This window comes from Pinus tabuliformis, chromosome 2_1 (assembly GCF_031772625.1).
Source record: "Pinus tabuliformis cultivar Carrire ecotype Pingquan chromosome 2_1, CPIR1, whole genome shotgun sequence".
Lineage (NCBI taxonomy): Eukaryota > Viridiplantae > Streptophyta > Pinopsida > Pinales > Pinaceae > Pinus > Pinus tabuliformis.
The window spans coordinates 491,180,670-491,203,054 of record NC_142299.1 but is presented as its reverse complement, the minus strand read 5'-3'; positions in this window follow the sequence as shown (position 1 = coordinate 491,203,054).

Sequence of the window (22,385 nt, the reverse complement as noted above, 5' to 3'; positions counted from 1 at the left end):
TGATCCTCCTCCAACCTTAGAATTTCCTCGTGAATAACCTCTGCACAACTCACACACATCATCATAGCTCAATTTTGATACATCACCTGCTCCCATTAGGTTCAAAACCTCCAGATATTCTGGTCTGATTTCCCTGAGAAAAATTGTTCTCAAGGTTTCTTTGCTCAGCTGGTTCATCTTGGATCTCTGGAGATTATATTGAAATATTTCCACCAAGTCCTCAAGCCTCTCCCCTTACTTCTGAGTCATGCCAAAAATTTATTCCCTAAGATCCCTAGCTTTACAATAATCTTGATACTTCTTCAGAAATACTTTCTTCATTTCTTCCAAGGTTGCAATGCAGCTTGAGCCCATCCCCATAAACCACCTGAGAGTTGCATCCTTTAATTTTGCAGGAAACAACTTCAACTTCTGAGCATTGGAATAATAGTCATAGCTCCTGCACAATACATCAAATTCGAATAAGAAGGCATCAGGATGTTCACTAGAGACACCATGAAAGTTGGGCAAGGCTGAGGGAGGAATATTTTTCATCTGAGTAGCTCCAGCAGTCTCCCTTATCAGAAATTCAAATGTGACTAGTTCCTCTTCAACGTGGCCTCCATCTGTATTACCAATACCTTCTTCATGAGCCATGTCAATCCAAGAGAAAGTAGGACCCTTATAAACTACAAATTCTTAAGAGTCAATGGTCTAGAAATCTATTTCATGGATAGGATTGACAAGGAATTCCTTCTCAGGTTGACCATTGAGCAGAGATACTATCTTCCTTGTAAGAGGGGGTTCTAAATGGGCAACAACAAAATATTTTTCAACAAAATATTCTGTTGTGGAAGTATTAATCTTCTTAGGGTCGAAGACCAAGCTATCTTCAGGACCACAGACCTCCTGTTTAGATTCTTCCTCTTTTGCTACCTTATTTATTGTAGACTTCCTTTTTCTTGCCATTTTATTAGAGAATGAAGTGGTGCTCAGACCACCACAAAATACATTTGTAAATATTGGATCTTATTCATCTATTATGCAAACAAATTCAAAAGCTTCTACTTACCAAGAAATTAGGACATGGCTTTGGCGAATTCTGTACACTGCAAGTCCATAGGTTTTACCCTACGTCTTACCACTTCGACTCCCAAGTCCTGAAAATATTAAAAAACAGAAATCATACTAAAACACTTTCAGTATCATCCCTTAGCACCTCCCCAGAAACGACGCCAAAATGTTGAGTTAAATTATAGACTTATAATTTACCAACATAAATTATCAACCAAGGGTAAGTAAACTTGCAAGATGTCGTGCAAAATATATGTAGGCTTGATACCTCAAGTGCTTCCTAATTAAATCAATCACATATACATAGCACTAGTGCCTCTTTTCTACATCAACATTTGGTAGCAAAGGCTATAGAGTGGATTCACCTCCCTCTACAACTATGATATTGTTGATGTTGATCAGAAAAGGTAAGAGATCAAACACAGCCAAAAGAAATCAATTTGACAATGGAAATATAAAATTGATTAAATGAATCACATAAATCTTAACCATAAATAAATCGATATATGTTGTTGAATCAGAAAATAGAATACTAGTTGTGCAACAACTATATCACTGCATAAACATAATTAAAGGGATACACTACTACTACTAATGGAGTTGTGAGTAAAGGGGGCCTTCCCTTACTCACAACCCCTTAAATATTAAAAGGGTTTACTCAGTAGAATGAATAGAACATATAACTTATATTAATATGAAAAATATCACAGTCTTGTACAATTCGATACACTAATCAGCCAACCAATCCCTTTACACATAAAATATAATATTATTTATACAAGTTTGCAGGCATATGATTTGCCGGAATAAGGAAAAAATACGTGTTGAACTATTTACTATTATTATAGGTACAAAATATCAAAAATAGCTCTTTTGAGTCTGATCCATGACTGAAAGCATGGATCATAATATTTCGCTACATCTGCTGGAGCTTTTCCTCATGTTGCCAATGAGAAGGAGATTGGAGATATGGGTGGTTTTTATGATAAATCTAGAGCGGCCAATAGGACAATGTCCATGTAGGTGGATTTCCCAATAAAACCCATGTTCCCGTTTGTTATGAGATTAAGTGAAACATAGAAAAGAGATGATTTTGTTGCAGGAAATCTTGACGGTTGTAGGAAATCCACACCTACAGGAAACTGCAGAGCATATAAAGGAAAATAGCGACCGTAAGCTGTCTACAGGAAATGGCAAAGCTTCTTTGAATATGCATAAGAGTTCGATCAGTTGACTCGATAATTTCAATAAGGAAATAGTAAGCTTAAGGAACTACTTAAGAGTAAGATAAAATGACACTTTTTAAGTTAATTTGCATACCTTAAGCACATAGTACCCTTTTGGCCAAATCTAGATACTATGATCAAAATAGGTATAACTAGGGGTCAAATAGAGTTCGAAAATGGGAAAAAAATGTCTTGGAAGGCTGTCAAAATTTAGCAAAATTGGGACTCAACAATATGATGGTGAGATAATAACATTGACTAATTTCATAAATGAACTTGAGTTGAAGAAGAATTTTATTTCTTTGGGAGTATTGGATTCAGACGGTTACAAATTCACAAGTCAAGGTGGAGCATTGAGAGTATCAAAGGGTGCCCTGGTTGTTATGAAGGCAGAGAAGATTGGAAACCTATGCAAACTTCAAGTACTTAGGTTAACAGGGCAACAAATAAATCCAATAGGCAGGAGAATTTATTCTCCTATGGCATCAACAAATTGGTCATATGAGCGAGAAGGGCCTTTAGGTACTAATGAATTGCAAACTACTTCCTAATTTGAAATTGTTGAGTTTGGATTTTTTCAAACATTTTGTATATGGAAAACAATGTAGACAAACAATTTCAAGCTAGTAGTCATAATAGTAAAGGAGTTTTGGATTATATTCATTCTGATCTTTGGGACCATCTCTTACAGTGTCTTATTGAGGTGCATCCTATTTTGTGACATTTATTGATTACTACTCCATGAAATTTTGTGTTTATATGTTAAAAATAAAGGTTGATCATTAGGAGAATTTTGAGGTCCAAAATGGGCCTCCTAAGGAAATTATAAATAATAGTGGAAATAATATGTTAGTGTCAGTGTCTTCACACTTCTATGAGTGATCAAATTTCTCTTTTGCACACATATTAGGTGTCTCATTTGATTAGCTGCATTCCATTAGGTCATGGATCAACTGATGGTAGTGGTTTCATGTCAATTTCCCTCATGACATTCACCTGCTGACTTGTTCACACTTTTTTCTAGTCATTTATTGTCATCATGTTTCATCTCATTTATAAAAATCAGTTTTAGGGTTTAGTCTCACTAGGTCTTAGGGTTTTTCATCATGGTCATCCAAATTTGAATAAAAAGGTCAGCAGGCACATGAGGAGGATAAATAATTTCATAAAATCATAAATGTACTTCTATCATGTTCAATAAAAAAAATTTTACCTCAAAACTCTGTTTTGAGGTGAAAACAAAGTTTTTTCCATTTTTGTAAAAATTTCATGTAATTTAAATGTTTCTATATGTAATAAGTATTCAATAGATGTTCCTGGTGACCTGGTGATAAATTCAACTCCTGCCATTACAAAAATTCAATGTATAAGTCCACTTGCAAAAAGGCAAAAGTCAGAATGTAAGTGAAAAAGAGCATTTTTGAAAAAGCTAGCAAAACATTAGAAAAGTGGCTCTTGGTTAGTGAAAAATTAAATGAGAGGGATATAAAAGCCAATTCATGTGTTTTAAGTCTTCATTGTTGAAAGTGAAAGAGCCAAAGGGAGAAAATCGCGTTTTTGAAAAAAGAAGGCGAAACAGGGGAAAAATCCAATCATCTTGCTGGCGCTGCACACCTGGGCCTTGTCGTTGCGCACATGTTGCAGTTTTTCTATTGAATTTTGGTCTAGCGCTGCGCACCTGTTACAAGAAGCAGAATTGCCTCAAAACACCTCCAAACTTCCTAAAAAACAAATTGATGCATGTTCCAAGTAAGTAAATCACTCCTCCTTGCTCAAGAAAGTTATGTTTGGTGGCTTGGATGTGTTTGGTTTTCTTGAGAGCAAACCCTAGCTAAATGGTTAACACAAACCCTAGATAGTTGCTAAAGCATCTTTTGCAAGTTAATGAAAGTCATTTTCTCTTCTTTCTCACTCCATCCATATTGAGCTTGTCAAATCCCATTCCCTCTCCCTAAATCATCAACATTCACTCCCCAAACCCCACTCCCATTTACCAAACCCTAGCCCTATACCCTATTCCCAAACCCTAACTCCCAGATCCTACTCCTTCACTACATCCACTTCACTATCAAACACCTTATCCCACATTCATAACACCATTCACTTCCCTCATTTCCCAAAAGAAACCCTTCCTCCTAGCATTCATTTCCCTATACACACTACTTACCTCATATTTCAAAATCTCTTCATACTCATCTGCTTTCACTTCAAATTCATAAGCATGGACACAGATTCAGATTATGAGAGGGAAGCAGAAACTCTCAGTGATTCTTCCAGAGAAGATCATGTACCAAGAAAGCCACACAAATGAGGAAATATCATATGGGAGGAGCCCACCACTCTTACAAAATTACTTGCTTGCCCTCTTGTTGTAACTAGCTTCAAACACCAGTCTTGTTATCAGTTTTGTGAAATGGTAGAGAGGGTGAAATTTCATGAGCTTGCTAAGTTGTTTATTATTCATCTCCACAATGGCCAAGTGAACCTTACTGGTGTCTCTTTCACCTTAACACCTGACACCATTTCAGCAGCAACAAGTATCCCTAATGTAGGTGAACAGTGGAATAAGGGGCAGCATGTAGGCAGAGAATATTATGAGCCTTACATTAAGGCTGGATATCATAGGCAAATCAGCAAGGTTTTTCCTTTCAAATACTTGCAGAACACTTATGCTCCTCTCATGAAACTCATCATCAAGTATTTCACCTGTGAAGGAAGGTTTTCCCGCCTTTATACATATCATGTCAGATTGTTGATGCATTTCACAAGAGTAAGAATGATGAACCTCCCATACTTTATATGCAAGAATATTGAGAAGATGGCTCTCTATGTACAAAGGAAACATTTTCCTCAACAATTCAACAGCATTTACCACTTCTCACTGATTAAAATTGTTGTCTTGCACCAGCTAAGCTTTCTAAACATACCATGGGATACCTTCATTGCCCATGAGATTTTCAAAGGCCCTCAGGTGATTCCATCAGTGCCTCAAGAGGAAGGAGGGCCATCAGGACAGCCAGGTGTTCATGAGACTGAAACTACAGGTGTGCCAGTGTTTTTCACCTATGAGAGAGGCACCAGGAGGCTTTTTACTTCTGCCAGGCAAGTACTATCTCCACCAGAGGTGGAAGGGGTCTCGTTTTCTTCACCAAACCACAGGCAAATGTTATCTTCACCAGGGGTGAAAGGGGCTTTGCCTTCCTCTCCCACTATATAGGTTGGCCAACAGTCAAAGAGCAAAGACAAATGGAAACAAGAGATACATGAGGAAGTCCCTACTAAAGGGCAAGACAAGGATTTTGTTTTGATTGAGGAGGATGTCACTGATTTGGGCTCTTAAAGCTCAAGACTCAAAGACATGATTACCAAAGAGAAGGAGGCTGAAATACAAGCCTTATCACTTGATCTTGAGAGGGCCAAATGGATCATCAATTTTCTTGAGCAGTAAAACAAGCAACTGACAGATAAGCAAGCCATTATGGAGCTGCAAATGATTAGGGAATGGCAAAGAAGAGAAAGATCAAGATGACCTCCCTTGAGCAAGAAATTTAGGATGACCGAGAATCATGGTTGGAGAGGGCGAACATTCACCTGGAGAATATGCTTGAGAAAGCCAACAAAGAGAAGAAAATGTTATGCCATATGGCCTATCACTACCTAACCCGGAACAAAATTTGCAAAGCAAGGGTGAAGAAGCTAAAGGCCAAGCTAAAAAGAGATTTGAGGAGAAAAAAAGAGCAAGATAAACTCAAGATATTTGTTGAAGCAACATTAGCTCATCAAAGCACTTAACAAGGGTAAATCATGCCAAATTTCAAGAAATTTGGAAAAAAAATTGTTAATTTTGAAATTTTTAATGTAAAAAACAGGCTTTTTCAGCAGGTGCACAGTGCCACCAGCGCTGTGCTTTTGTTGGAGACACTTTCTTGCAAAAAAATTTATATATTTGGAATCAGCATGGAAAAATATGGAAGCTCAGAAATGGCTGAGAATTTTGGACAAGTTCTAGGTCTCCAAAAGGGAAAAAAACACTCAAAAAGTGCCCTCTCTGCCACTCTTTTGCCACATAGGAAGCAGTCTTGGGAGAATCAATTTGTGGAGGGGAAAATGGACTCCAAATTTAGAAATTCAAGTTGTTCTAGAAGGTAGACTCATCAAGATTTCCAACGAGCTATTCTACACCTGATTTGGACTCCTGGAAGCCTTCCAAAATTGGCCTAGAAAAAGCATTGTGCATAGGATCAGTGGTGCTGCACATAGGATGAATTTTGCTAGTTTTGCCTGATTTTCCAGATTTCACCTAGTTTTCTCTACAGTTGACTTTTTCTTTCTCTCTTGGTGAAATTAGCATGGTAAATTATGTAACTTGATGTAATTATGGATGTAAAACACTTAATAGGGTAGATACATCAAGTCAAAGGTGGTTTTGAACTGAATGAATTGGTTTCCTTGGTTTTAGAGGCAAGCTATTCCACTACCTATATTCCTGTTCTTAGTTTAGATATGGTTGAAACCACCCCTTTTCTCATGGATTCGACCCTGATAGCTAGCTTGAGTAGTTTCCTTGCCTATATCATGTACTTTTTGATTCATTTGTAAAGGTTGGACTTTGGTAGAAGTGTTGGACTCACTGAACATTTTGTATCAGCAGTTGGCAAGGAATAAAACCATGTTTCACAACTATTTTTGTGGGATTCTTGTGATAGTGAGTTTATGTATTGTTTCTTCTTTGTAATGAGTTTTTCTGATGTTTTATATGTATCCACATCTCTCTCTTTCTTCTAAACTAAATGAATCAAGGTGAATAGACAAAATACACTAGATTTGCGGTGCTTTGTCTTGGGAATGCATTTAGTTTTCAATGTTTTCACTGTTTGAAGAGGATTCATAGTTTCTTGTGCCCTCCTCAACTCCTCAGTAGTCTTACTCTACCATCTCAATCCTTTGCTAGTACATAAGCTCTTGTCTACCCTGCCCCACAGGACATGGCTGTATCCTTGAGTTGATTTCCCGGATCCAATATGCCTTCTCCAATTGATCCAACAACCAAAACCTAAAATCGAATTAGAAACCCTAATCTACTATACCTAGCCTAAAATTAGTATTCATTTCAGTCATCTCAAGCCCTAGTTGCCAATATTCTAATTGAGATTGACAAGGAGAGAGCCCTCTCCCGACTTGGTAGGGATAGCTACCAGGTTAAGTGTGGTTTGATGTTACCCTAGACTTGCCTTCCTTCAACCAGAGGTATTTAGACACTAACATAATAAAATAAAATTAGATTACGTCATCAAATTTTAGAGGGAAAAAAAGAAAAAAATAATTTTTCAACTTGTATTTTCAACTTATCTCCCCATGGTCTTACTCAAATTCTAAGCAGAAACACTCGTTAGATGCAAAATTTGATTCCTCATCCAAGGAGTACCCATGTTTCATACTTTCGATGGACCCTACTACACGAAAAATGAGAAATACATGAAAAACGTGATTTTAATCACGTTTTTCATGTATTTCTCATCTTTTGTGTAGCAGGGTCCATCAAAAGTATGCAACATGGGTACTCCTTGGAGGAGGAATTAAATTTTTCATCCAGCAAGTACTCCCATTATAAGTTTGAGTAAAACCTTAGGGAGATAAGTTGAAAATATGAGTTGAAAAAAGTAGTTTTATTATATTTAATCTTTTTACTTTTTTACTCCAAAAATGGCGAATCGTCCCCCATGGTTGACATCATCATATTGAATCCTATTGGTTCTTATAAAGTTTATTTTGGTTGCACATATTTCTTAGGAGGCCCATTTTAGACCTCAAAATTTTTCGAATGTGTATAATTCTTTTAAATAGTTGGAACTTATGGTGGAAAATAAAACATGAAATATAATTAAATATTTAAGAACTTACAATGGTAGTGAATTTACTTAGAATTTGAATAAAATTGCAAGGATGAAGGGATTGTTTGACACAAAATTGTTGTCTATACTCCTTAGCAAAATGGTGTTGTTGAACGTATGAACATAACTCTTATGGGAAAGGTGAGGAGCATCATTAACAATGTTAATCTGTAGAAGGCATTTTGGGCAGAAGCAATATCCACTACTTGTTATTTGGTAAATAGATCACCTTCATTTTCTATTAATTGTAAAATTTCTAAACAAGTTTGTTCAAGTCAGTATTTTGATTATTCATACTTGAGAAATTTTCTTTGTGATGCCTATGCTCTTATTCCAAGAGTTGAAATTCTAAGTTAGACCCAAAAGAAAAAAAGTTGTCTTTGTTAGAAATGAAGACGTTGGCAAAGAAAATAGGTCATGGGATCCTTCTACACATAAGATCATCATCAATAGAGACGTAACATTTGATGAAGTTTCTCTTCTAAAATCTAACATTGAAAATATTGAATAGGAACAAGCATTGCATAATCAACAAATTCAGTTGGAGACTTAGCTTTTTTTGGAAATTCAGAAGCAAAAATAAGCCTCTGGAGGAAAAGGTGAATAAGATATAAAGGAAAGTGTAGAAGTTCAGTAACTAGTCACTCTTAGGATGTCTATAAGGAAAATAAATCTCCCAAGAGGTATGAAGATTATGCTTCTTTTGTTCTCTTGATTACTGAGGATGGGGAACCTTCATGTTATCAGGAAGTAATGAATGATTTGGATAGTGAAAAATAAAAGAAGGTTATGGTAAAGGAAATGGATTCCTTGGCCAAGAAAAAAACCTGGGATATTGGAGAACTTACTAAAGGGAGAAGTGTTGTTAGATGTAAATGTGTCTTCAAATTAAAGAGAAATATTGAAAAATATAATGTGAGGTTGGTTGCAAAAGGGTACTCTCAGATAGATTAAGGTATTGAATTTCATGAGATTTTTTCACCAATTTCAAAACTTGTTTCTATTCGTATGGTGTTAGCACTAACTACATTACTTAAATTTGACTTAGAATAGTTAGATGTTATAAAAGGTTTTCTTCATGGAGATTTGGATGAGGAGATCTACATGGAACAACTAGAAGGTTTTGTACAAAATCATAGCAGGGGACTAGCTTTCAAGCTCAAGAAATAATTGTATGGCCTAAAGTAGTCAACTAGGAAATAGTACAAGAAGTTTGATTCCTTCATGGTGAGACAAAACTTCACTGGAAGTGAATATGATCATTGTGTGTATTTTAAAATTTTCAATGGTATATTCATTATCTTGGTTTTTTATGTTGACAATATGCTTATTGCAATCAAAAGCATGGAAGAGATCAACAAGTTAAAGGCTAGGCTCGCTAAGACATTCGATATGAAGGATCTTGGAGCTGCAATATAGATATTAGGCATGGAGATACATATAGACAGGAAACATGGAAAGCAATGGTTATCACAGAAAAAGTATGCGGAGAAGATACTTGTAAAGTTTGGTATCAACAATGTGAAACTTGTTAATGTTCCTTTAGCTTCCCATTTTATGCTTTCTTCAAGATTAAGTTTTAAAAATGATGAATAAAAGGAGTATATGTCTCATGTAATGTACGCCAATGTAGTAGGAAACTTAATGTGTAAGGTGGTATCTACGATACCTAGTATTTCACATCCAGTTGGAGTTGTCAATAGGTTCATGGAAAATATAGGAAAAGAACATTGGTGAGCATTGAAATGGTTCTTCGTTGTTTGAGAGGAACAAGTGACCATTGTATCATATTTAATGGTTGTGGTGATTCAGTCCGTGAATATGTTGATTCAGATTATGTTGGTGTATTATAGGCCATTTTTGTCACATTTGGTCAATAGGCCTACAAATTGGGTCAATCAACATTTGTGAACATGTTGTCATCATCCCTTCACAAATCTGTAATCATGACCTTTCCAAAAAGTCTGAGTTCCTAGGATTAATTGCTCAGCATCAATGTTTTTAGCCCCATCACACCCTTTCCCTTTAGCCACATGCGTTCAACACTATTTTCTCCCTTCTACACCAGCGTTGGTCAGCGCTCGTTGCTCCTTTCTGCAGGTGCATTGATTCTAGAAATTCACGAAAACTAAAAAGAATTATGAAGATTCTAAGGGTTGTTTTAACTATTTTACCATGGCTAAGCAACTCGAATCCTATATGGTCCTATCCCTGAGTTTTCACCCCTTATCCCTTAAGCTCATCCTCCCATCATATATGGATCTCAAACCAATTATGGTAAATCCTAAACTTCCATCCCTCGCCTATAAATTTACTGCCATCCATAGCATTAGGGTTTTCTTTTAGAGATTGTTAGGTTGTCTTTTGGAGATTGATAATACCCTCATATTGTTTCCTTGAACATAGAGGAGTCATCATATTCATGCAGTAGGGTTGATGTTGAGGTGTTCTTTGTGACTAGCAAGGATAAGTCAACTCGGGGAGACATCTATAGCATCAACTACTATTTATGGTTGTAAACTCTCTAATATTATATTAATACAAAGAGTATCTTATTTTCCTATATTTGTCGTGTTATGTTTTCACTCATATATTTCAATGTTAGACTATGCTAATTAGTTGGTGTGGATCCTTTGCTTGTTTTAGTCATGTGTGTAGGTTCTAATTATAGAATTTCGAGCTACATGAATTGGAGCTTACAAGTGAGGAGGAAGGGAAATATTGCTACGAATTCGAGTTAGGTCTATTTCCCATTCTCTAACTTCTCCAAGGAAGATTCTATATTCTTTTTCTATTGTTGTCCTAGACAATTCCACTAGGTCTAGGGAATTCACCTTTGTTCGTAATCATAAATTCCACATAACAAATTGGCGACTCCACTGGGGATAGAACCCACAATCTCTTGTTTCCCACCATATGTAACCGAGTAGGATGCTTTGTACACTATGATACACCAAACAAAACATTCATGGATATTTCCTGCCTGTACGTATATCCTTGGTTTACCAAGGTGGTATATTGTAGTTCACAATGACTTGGTAATCCTTATCTGCCTAGTTACCCCTTCATTTTATTTTATGTATTTAATTTCTAAAATCAATTAATTGACTACGGAACAACATCCTCACCATGGAACAACTCCTTAGTGGATCTTAGGTTGGGACTAATAGTGAAAGTTCTAGAGTCTACCAATCAAAGAAACCCCTCTGACAAGAATCTTGATCCTTTTCCTTCTTTTGGAAATGTTTTTGCTCCTTATATGGTGACATTGTCCCTTCCCAGATTTACCATTTTTTTGTCAGTTTGGTTGTTTTCAACCTCTATGGTCTTGAATTTCCAAACTGCTCCTTAACCAAATTCTCCTCCACCTGAACAACATCAACCTCAAGTTGATCGTAAAGTTGACCCTTTGCCTTTTTCACATGTTGTTCCTTCATCCCTTTCTTCCTCCTTGTATGGTGAAAGTCTTGTTTCTAGTAACCAAAAAGCTAAGAAGAAGAAGAAAAGGATGAAGAAGAAGAAGAAAAATAAGAAAGGGGGCAACCAAGAAAACATTTATATGAATGCAACTAGTATGCAGGAACCTTCAAAACAACCTCGCAAAGTTAAATCCCCTGCAAGATATGTAAGGGTGACCACCTTCTTCAAGATTGTCCCGGTATTCCCAAATAGGTTCGAAACATCGATGCATAAAACAACAAAATATGATGGATCCGAAAGATATAACCACACATAATGCAAATCGCAGAAGTCGCAAATCCATTATTCCCAAGTTATTAGAAGTGTGGTCCATAGGCTCACATTTTCCTTTGTTGTTAGCTTCTGGAGATCATGTTGGTGACAAACCATCAAATAATGATCATAAGGTTCACGAGAAGAAGGGTAAATTTAAGTTTCCCTATAATTTATGTGAATGGAATCATCTTATTTTCCTTTTTCCTTATATGGTTGAAGCCTCAAAAGTGTTGGAAAAACTTACAATTTCTTAGCCTTGACTTCCTGTTGGTTATTGGAAGCATTTTCACAATCCTCCACTAGATGATGACGTGATTGATTAGAATCTAAATTCGGTCAATCCCAATCTCTTTGAATGTCAATCCCATGAGTCTGTTCCTAACCAACTATTGGTTGATAACATGGTTGACTCGATTCAACTGTCTATTGATCATAACTTTCTCATAGAGAGTGAAGTTCATACAGCTAAGGTTCTCGTTTCTTCATATTCCAATGAATAGGGGGGCAATTATCTCGTTCAAGCAGCACAGGGGAGTAGTTCTCCTGTTCCCATCACACAAGGGGGAATTCATCTTGTTCCCATGGCACACCCTCCAAGTAGTATGGTCAGTTTCTTTTATTGGATTTAACTAGAAGGATATTGTATTCCTCCTTACGTGCCCTTGTAGGTCATAGTACAAGCTTATATTGTGCCCGTACATGGCACAATCATAGATAAAGGTTCGTCTATTAGTACCCTGTCCTCAACTACTTGGAAAGCTTTAGGTTCTCCACAGCTTATCTCTATTACCCGGAATCTATTGGCTTTTAACAAAAGGACTAGTCAACCACTAGGTATCCTTCTTCAATTTCCTATTACTTTGGGAGGAAAGACTATCTATATAGATGTGATGGTAGTCCAAGTCGCATTGGATTTTAACTTACTCCTTGGGCATGACTATGTTTATGTCATGGGAGCTCTTGTATCTTCACTCTTTCATGTGATGTGTTTCCCGCGTGAAGGAAGAATCATGACCATTGACAGCTTGCATTTGTTAGTCCTAATTTGACTCCTAATAAAATAGCATCACTAAATGTTCCTTATATGCAAGTGGTATCTTCCCCACCACAGATTAATTTTGTGGCAACCTGTTCCATGGCGGCATCTACTGATAATCTAGTAAGTGATGTAGTGCATCATGTATTGGGAGAATTGGAGCCTCATCTTTCCATTGGATCCTTTGATAGCTTCCAGAACATTATTCTCTCATATGATTAGAACCTCTTGGAAGCCATGGCCTTTTGGGGGCCATGATTAGGTCCTTGGAGTAGAGTTCCATTTCTTGTGTCAATCTCATTAAAAAATGAAACAAGGTGTCCATAGAATAGTTCATTTTCTTATGTCAAGCTCGTTAAAAATTGAAACAAGGTGTTAGGAGAAAAGTTCCTTTAATTGTGTCAAGCTCGTAAAAAATTGAAACAAAGTTCCATGAGCATAGCTCCTTTTCTTGTGTCAATCTCGTTAAAAAATGAAACAAGGTGTCCAGAGAATAGTTCATTTTCTTATGTCAAGCTCGTTAAAAATTGAAACAAGGTGTTAGGAAAAAGTTCCTTTAATTGTGTCAAGCTCGTAAAAAAATGAAACAAAGTTCCATGAGCATAGTTTCTTTTCTTGTGTCAATCTCGTTAAAAAATGAAACAAGGTCTATGAGCTTAGTTCTTTTCTTGTGTCAATCTCATTAAAAAATGAAACAGATCCCCTTTGAATTCGAGTCTTTGATTAGATATCGTAAATTACTAGTTGTGACTTTCACTTGATCTTGTAAATGAACCTTCATTCCATCCACCTATAAGTAACCAATAGTCTACTTAGGTTCATGAAATGAAGCTTCAGGGGCACGTACCTCGAATTGAGTCATTATGCTGAGGGCATGCAACCTTATTTCAAGCTTGTGTAAAATGAAACCAATTTCAAGCATAGTTTCCCATGTTTTAAGATTTTGTAAAAATGAAACTATTCTCATCCTATCTATCATGATTTCTATTTTTATTAGCTTGTTTATGCTAGATGAGCCTTGGTTTTTTCATTCCATCATCACCATCTTCTTGGCCGATCATGCACTTTCACTTGGTTTTTACCCTTTCCTTGGGAACAACTGCGATGAGTGATATTATTAGCTAGCCTCTTGACCTATGCGTGTTTTGAGCAATTCCATCATGACCAAAACCCTTTATACCACTCATTCCTCCAGGAGGAGTCCTCTTTAAGCTCTTTTCAAAGACCCTAAACATGAAAATATTTCCAAGCACTTGTATTTTCAAACTCATTAAAGTAAATGAAAAGACATCTACTCAGTATAAGTTTAACCCTTTTTCGAAGAGAGATAGTGTTATGAAACCAGCTCAAGAAAAGATAGAAAAGATAGATCAACGCCTTAGAATTCAGCCTCTTCGAGGGGGCAACCTCCTTTACATTACATAAATGAACAATTCTTGGATGATTCAAATGAAAAAACCTCCTTTCTATATATAGGAGTCTAAGGAGTCACAATATAATCCATCCGACCTAACAATAATAATATAAAGCCACAAAAATAACAATAGAGGGATTCTATGGAGCACAGAAATAACAATATGGGGGTAATAGGGGCACAACAATATAAATAAGGGGTATAACTACAATAGTAATGGGGTAATCACTAGTATTATAGGGACCCAACATGCCCCTCTCCTTCAAAAAAGTGTTGTCCTCAATGATTGAGTAGTTTTGGATACTTCTCCATAAAATTCTCATCCTCCCATGTGGAATCTTCAGCGGATAAGTTCTTCCACTTGATAAGATACTCTGAAATTGATCGATTTCGTAGTTGTTGAGTTCTTGTTTCTGTGACTGCTTCCGGTTCCAATATAATTTTTCCTTCCTCGTCAAGTTCTGGCAATATTGTTTGAATTGGGAGCTTGTCGCCTATAACCTTCTTTAAACATGAAACATGGAAAACTAGGTGCAATCGAGAAGCTGCAGGAAGCTCCAATTTGTATGCCATAGTACCAATCTTTTGCAACACCTTGTACGGACCATAATACTTTGGTGATAATTTATTATCCTTCTTAGCTTGCTTTAGGGACATTTGCTTATATGGTTGTAGCCTTAGGAATACCCAATCACCTACATCAAAACTTCTTTCACTAAGATGTTGATCTGCCTGTTGTTTCATTCTATTTTGTGCCAACAAGAGGTTATCCTTTAAGAGTTGGAGGACTTGTTGTTGATGTTCGATGTGATGTTCCACTGCCTGAACCTTAGAATTTTCTCTTAAATATGATGTGATGGATGGTGGTTGATACCCATAAAGTGCCATAAATGGGGTCATTTTTGTTGTTGTATGGAAGGAAGTGTTATACCACCATTCAGCCAGAGGCAACCATTTGACCCATTGTGTCTGTTTATCAGATACAAAGCAACAAAGATATCCTTCCAAACATTTGTTTACTATCTCAGTTTACCCATCAGATTGAGGATGATAAGATGAGCTATGAGCTAACTGAGTACCAAGACAAGAAAATAATTCTGTCCAAAAATTTCCAGTGAAAATGGGATCTCTGTCACTTACAATAATCTTTTGGTTTCCATGTAGCTTTTGAACTGTTTCCATAAATGCAGTAGAAACTGTACTGGCTTTAAATGGATGTGATAATGCACAAAAGTGTGCATACTTGGTAAGTCTGTCAACTACCACCATGATGACACTCTTTCCCTCAGACTTCGGTAAACCTGTGATAAAATCCATTGAAACCTCCTCCCAACGTTGGCTTGGAATGGATAAAGGTTGTAATAGACCCGGTGTCTTAATTGTTTCAACTTTATTTTGTTGCCAAACCAAACATTCCGCCACAAACTTTTGAATATCTGATTTAAGGCCATCCCAAAAAAATTCCTTCTTAACCCTGTGGTAAGTTTTTAAAAATCCTGAGTGCCCTCCTAAGGGAGAAGTGTGAAATTCCATAAGAATCTTTTGTTTTAGCTAGGAATTCTTACAGAGGTATAAGCGATCTTTGTACCATAACGAATCATTTTGCCAGCTAAATGTATCAGAAGTATTGGAATCTTGTTGTAGCTTTTGAATAAGTGCCCACACTTCTTCGTCATTCTTCCATTCCTCCCTTGCTTCATTTATCCAATCTGGTACACAACAATGCTTCCACATCCTCATCCTTTCTTGAGAGTGCATCTGCCACCACATTTTTCTTCCCTTTTTTGTAGATGATTTCAAAGTCATAACCCAACATCTTTGTGACCCACTTTTGTTGCTCTTCAGAGGATAATCTTTGTTCTAAAAAGTATTTAAGGCTATCATGATCCGTTTTTACCTTGAAGTGTCTTCCCATTAGGTAGGGTCGCCATTTCTTAAGTGCATGGAGTATTGCCAACATTTCCTTCTCATAAATAGCTTTTCTTAAAAACTTTCCCTTGATTGGACGACTTTCAAAAGAAATGGGTCTTTCATCTTGCATTAGAACAGCACCAATTCCATTTCCTGAAGCATCACATTCCACAATAAAGGTTTTTGTGAAGTCCGGTGTAGCTAAGACCGGTGCTTGGCACATTGCCTCTTTAAGATGTTCAAAGGCCTTTGTTGCTTCCGGAGTCCATGAAAATGAATCTTTCTTCAATAATGTTGTTAGAGGTGTTGCTATTCTCCCATAATTCTTAACAAACTTGCGATAATACCCTGTCAACCCAAGAAATCCTCGCAGATGCTTTATGGATGTGGGGATTTTCCATTCCTTAATGGCTTTAATTTTGCTAGGGTCTACCTTAACTCCTTCATGAGATACAATATGACCCAAATATTCCACCTCCTGGACTCCAAAGAAACATTTGGATCTTTTTGCATATAATTGTTTCTCCTCCAATAGTTGTAGCACCCTGTCAACATGTTCAACATGATCCTTCCAAGACTTGCTGTAGATTAGTATATCATCAAAAAATACTAACACAAATTTTCTAAGGAATGGTTTGAAAATTGAATTCATCAAACCTTGAAATGTTGAAGGTGCATTGGTAAGGCCAAAAGGCATGACCAAAAATTCATAATGACCCTCATGAGTTCTAAATGCCATTTTCGGAATGTCTTCAATCTTCATTCTGATTTGATGATATCCTGAACGAAGATCCAACTTGGTGAAGTAAATTGATCCATGCAATTCATCCAGTAATTCATCAATGACAGGAATGGGGAACTTATCTTTAATAGTGAGCTTGTTGAGCTCCCTATAATCCGGACACATGCACCATGATCCATCCTTCTTGTGCACCAATACTACTGGAGCTGAGAAAGAACTTTGACTCGGTTGAATTATACCAGCCTCTAGCATTTCTGCAACCATACGTTCAATTTCACTTTTTTGGACATAGGGATATCTGTACGGCCTGATGTTTGGAGGAACACTTCCTGGAATCAAATGAATAGCATGATCATGATCACACATAGGTGGGAGACCTTTGGGAGTCTCAAATACCTTGGAATGATTTTCCAGGACTTTTTGGAGATCTGGAGAAATAGATGATTCCAATGTGGAAACATCTAGCGAACATAATTGTGCAATTACACCTCTTTGCTCCTTTTTTAGAAGCTTTGTCATGCCATTAGAGCTGATTATCTTTCCTGGTTTCCCTGCAATACCCCTTAATTCAACTTCCTTTCCTTCCGTAGAAAATTTGATGAAAATTTCTTGAAAATTAAAAGCTATTGTACCCAAGGATTGTAGCCATTGGACTCCTAGTACAACATCAACACCTCCCATTGGAATGGAAAGCATTGGGCTAGTCAATACATATTCTCCCATGGATAGCTTGATATTATGGCACTTTCCAAAGCAATTTATTGTTCCTCCATTTGCAATCATCACTTGACACTCTGGTGCTGGATATAGGAAGCAATTCAATTCTTTTGCTACCCTACAATGAATAAAATTGTGGGTGCTTCCTGAATCAATCAACACTATTACCTTTTTCTTCTTGATTTGTCCTTCTATCTTGATGGTTTGAGGAGTGGTAATTCCTGCCAATGCATTACAAGATATGGTCGAATTTATTTGTTCTCATCTAGGCTTTGTTCCTGGAGTATATCCTCTTCTTTTGACCTTTCTTGCTCCTTTTCTTCTTCCTCTTCACAATCTATGTAGAATAATTTCTTCTCAGCACACTTATGACCTTTTGTGTATTTGCTATCACAATTGTAACAAAGCCCTTTTTCTCTTTTTTCTTCCAATTTTTGTGGTGTCAACCTTGTAGGTTGTGGAAGACTAGGGGCAACAACACTTCCGTCTTTATAGTTGTGAGTGGTATGCTTCCTAGTTGCCATAATTTTGCTTTCCATTTTTCTTGCTAACCTGAATGCCTTCTCTAATGAATCAGGTTCCCAAAGGCGAACATCATGTTGGATATTATCCTTTAAAGACCCTATGAACACATCAATCCTATGCTCCTCTGGAATATCTTTTACCCTTATGTTCAATTTTTGGAACTCCTCAATGTGCTCCATTATTGAACCCTTTTGTTTGAGACTTATCAATTGGCTAAAAAAAGTGTTGCTTTTTGTATCCTCATAATGTGCTATCAATTCTTCCGTAAAAATTGCCCAAGTGATAAATTGTTTACGAGAACAAAGCCATTGATACCATACAAACTGATTTGGTTCCAAATATACAGTTGCCATACATACCTTTTGTGCGTTTTGCACATTATTGAGATCAAAGAATTGCTCCATCTGTAATATCCATGTGGCGGGATCCTTGCCATCAAACTTCCTCATATCAATTTTTGGAACATGGTGAGTCTTTGATCCAACATTAGAGTCTATGGAATCATGATTAACATTTCTTTTGTTCTCATCATGAGTTTCCTTTAGTACCCTTTCACCCTTAGTGACCATTTCTTGTAGCAACTTATTCATATTTATCTTCAATTCTTCCATCTTATCATCCATGCCATTCACCTTAGCTTCCATGCCATCCATCTTAGCTTCTACACCTTTCTTTAAACCATCCATCTTAGCTTCTACATCTTTCCTTAAACCATCCATTTTAGATTTTGTTGCTTTCTGTGCAAGTGACACTCGTTGCACTTGTTCTTGTAATTTTGATATATCATATAGCATTTCTTCTTCTTCTTCATGATTCATGCTAGAGATTTCAGGTTCCTTACTAGGTGTTTGCATTTTCTTTCCTCGGGGCATCAGTTACAAATAATAATGCTCTATTATGCCCTTTGAATTCCTTCAAAATAAATTTTCAAACCAAGCTTAAGCAAAAATTTAAGAAAATCTACACACCTTTTTTCTCTTTGTAGGAGCTCGATATTGCCTCTGATGTATCTCTGTACTTTTCGATCATCTAGTTCTGAATTTGTGACCTGCAGTAACCCTCTGTTCCTCTTTCCAATGCCACAAGTCTTACCCAAATTGGATTCTCCAAGGAAGAGTTATGCGAAATCTCCCACAGTGACTTGATTATAGACTAGTTCAGTAGAGCGAACTTGTACGACGTGCCACGAGTCACTATTTCAATATTTGGATCTGAAAAATGCATACAAGAAACTACAGTCCATCCTCTTTTTGTACCTTCTTACGGAATTTCAATCCGATCCCCAGAGAGAAAGTTATGACGATTTTCCTCAGGTCACCTGTTTTGAATGTAATTCAGGAGTCTGCAAAAAGACCAACTTCCTCAGATCATATCTCCGCACATATCGCGCAAAAAGCTCTGAAATTCGGACCCAAGGTTCAAATCGATTTCTTCTCAAATGGGTTTTTTTTGCGACTTCTGAAACGTCACAGAAAAAAAGTTATAGCGAAAATTCCACGATGACCTGTTTGGAGCAGCGAAACCCTAGAATCCAAAGCTCTGATACCAAATGTTATGAAACCAGCTCAAGAAAAGATAGAAAAGATAGATCAATGCCTTAGAATTCAACCACTTCGAGGGGGCAACCTCCTTTACATTACATAAATGAACAATTCTTGGATGATTCAAATGACAAAACCTCCTTTCTATATATAGGAGTCTAAGGAGTCACAATATAATCCAGCCGACCTAACAATAATAATATAAAGCCACAAAAATAACAATAGAGGGATTATATGGGGCACAGAAATAACAATATGGGGGTAATAGGGGCACAACAATATAAATAAGGGGTATAACTACAATAGTAATGGGGTAATCACTAGTATTATAGGGACCCAATAGATAGACTATTTACAAAAAACGAATACCTTAGTCGAACATGGCTAAGAGGTTCTATTGAGTATTGTTTTTTGCCTTTTCAGACTCAAGAGACTACTTACGAAAAGGGACTCTTGGAGTTTTATTTTTCGCCTCTTTTTCAAACTCTCTAAACATGAAAAAGGAGTTGAGTTACACCTTCGTTGGACTTGTAAAAACATCAAACAATGATGGAATCATCGAATATGACGAGACCAACCCACTCCTTCTTAAGGTTCATTAAAAATACTCAAATGGATTCATCCAAAGGATGAAATTACAAATCAAGAATATGTAATCCTCCTCAAGCTTGTCAAAAATAAAGAGGTATTGGTAAAAAATGACTGGAAATTTGGGAAAACAAGGTACTTTACCTATTAATGGCAGTGATTTTCTCTTGAACATGACACCCTTCCAATTCATCTGTGACTGTTGGGTTGGTAAATCTACTTGTCTTTTTGGTTCGTCACACCATATCAAAGCCTCCATATTCGGTTTGGGTCAATGCTCCCAACTCCATTTAGTGTCGCCAATATGTTTAAGAGAAGTCCTTTAGTTGATATATGTTGCAATACCCTTAAGCCTTCATTCATGTCTATCATTCTTGAACCAGTTCCACATCAACAATATTTTGTCTCAAATCTTGATACCTATTTCATGTCCTTGATGAGGGATACATCAAGGCTCTCCTACGACATGTCGTCACATCATCTCATTATCCAGGAAGTTGATTTAGAAACTCCCTTTGGTACCTTGGAGCTTACATACATCAATTGAATTTTCCTCACTTTCAGCGTCAAGTCTTTATCATTGGCCTTCGACCACAATATTTTGTGTGGTGTTCGACTTCAACTCATCCATTCACACCACATAGATTGTACTATAGTACCTTGAGATCCATTAACATCATCGATAGTTTCTCTTGCATTGCTAATGACTTACATCATTGGCTGGTAATCATATGGTGTCTACCATGTTCCACTCTAGCTCATTTATTTGCACAGTTAGACTCATACATTAGACAATTGAGTGAGATATAGAAGAACTTGAATCTAGCTTCATCGATCCAAGCTCCAATTTCAGGATTAATGCAGGATTACAAAGTATGATGGATATGATCATATAGATGGTCATCCAAGATTGGTTCAACTCTTTTTCATCGGTGGACATGACTTCTTGATCATTGTACATATAATTTTATCTTATGTGTTGAGTATGGGTATGCCTCTCTTAGCAAAGATATCATGATGAAAATGTATTGTAACAAATAATGATCTCGACTAGTTGTTCTTGATCTGGACTTGTCACAAGGTAAAGCACTTCAGTCATCAGTTGTTGATTCAGACTTTGTACTTTAGGGGGGAAATTTTTATAAGCCATTTTTTCACATCTAGTAAATAGGCCTACAAACTGGATCAATCAACATCTGTGAGCATGTTTTCACCATCCCTTCATAAGGCCCTAAGGATGACCTTTCCAAAAAGCCCGATTTTTTGGGATTAATTTCTCAACATCAATGTTTTTAGCCCCAACACACCTTTTCCCTTTAGCCACTTGCATTAAACACTGGTTTCTCCCTTCTGCACTAGCATTGGTCAGCGCTCGTTTCTCCTTTTTGTAGGTGCTCTGATTCTAGAAATTTAAGAAAATTAAAAAGAATTCTGAAGCTTCCTCTTCTAGAAGCTTACAAGCATTTTTTTAACTATTTTACCATGGATAAGAAGCTTGAATACTATCTGATCCTATCTTGGAAACTTCACCCCTTATCCCTTGATCTCATCCTCCCATCATATGTGGATTTCAAGCCCATTATGGTAAATCCTAAACTATCATACCTCTCCTATAAATTTACTTCTATCCATAGAATCAGGGTTGGGTTTTAGAGATTTTTAGGTTGGCTTTCGGAGACTGATAATACCCTCATGTTGTTGCCTTGAACATAGAGGATTCATCATATTCATCCATTAGGGTTGATGTTGAGGTGTGCTTTGTGACAAGGAAGGACAAGTCAACTTGGGGAGACATCTACAAGATCAACTACTATTTATAATTGTAAACTCTCTCCTATTTCTATTAATACAAAGAGTATGTTGTTTTCCTATATTTTTTGTGTTATGTTTTCACTCATATATTTCAATTCCTTGTTGATTCATTGAGTAGAGATGTTAGACTATGATACTTGGTTGTTGTGGATCCTTTTCTTGTTTTAGTCATGTGTGCAGGTTTTAATTATAAC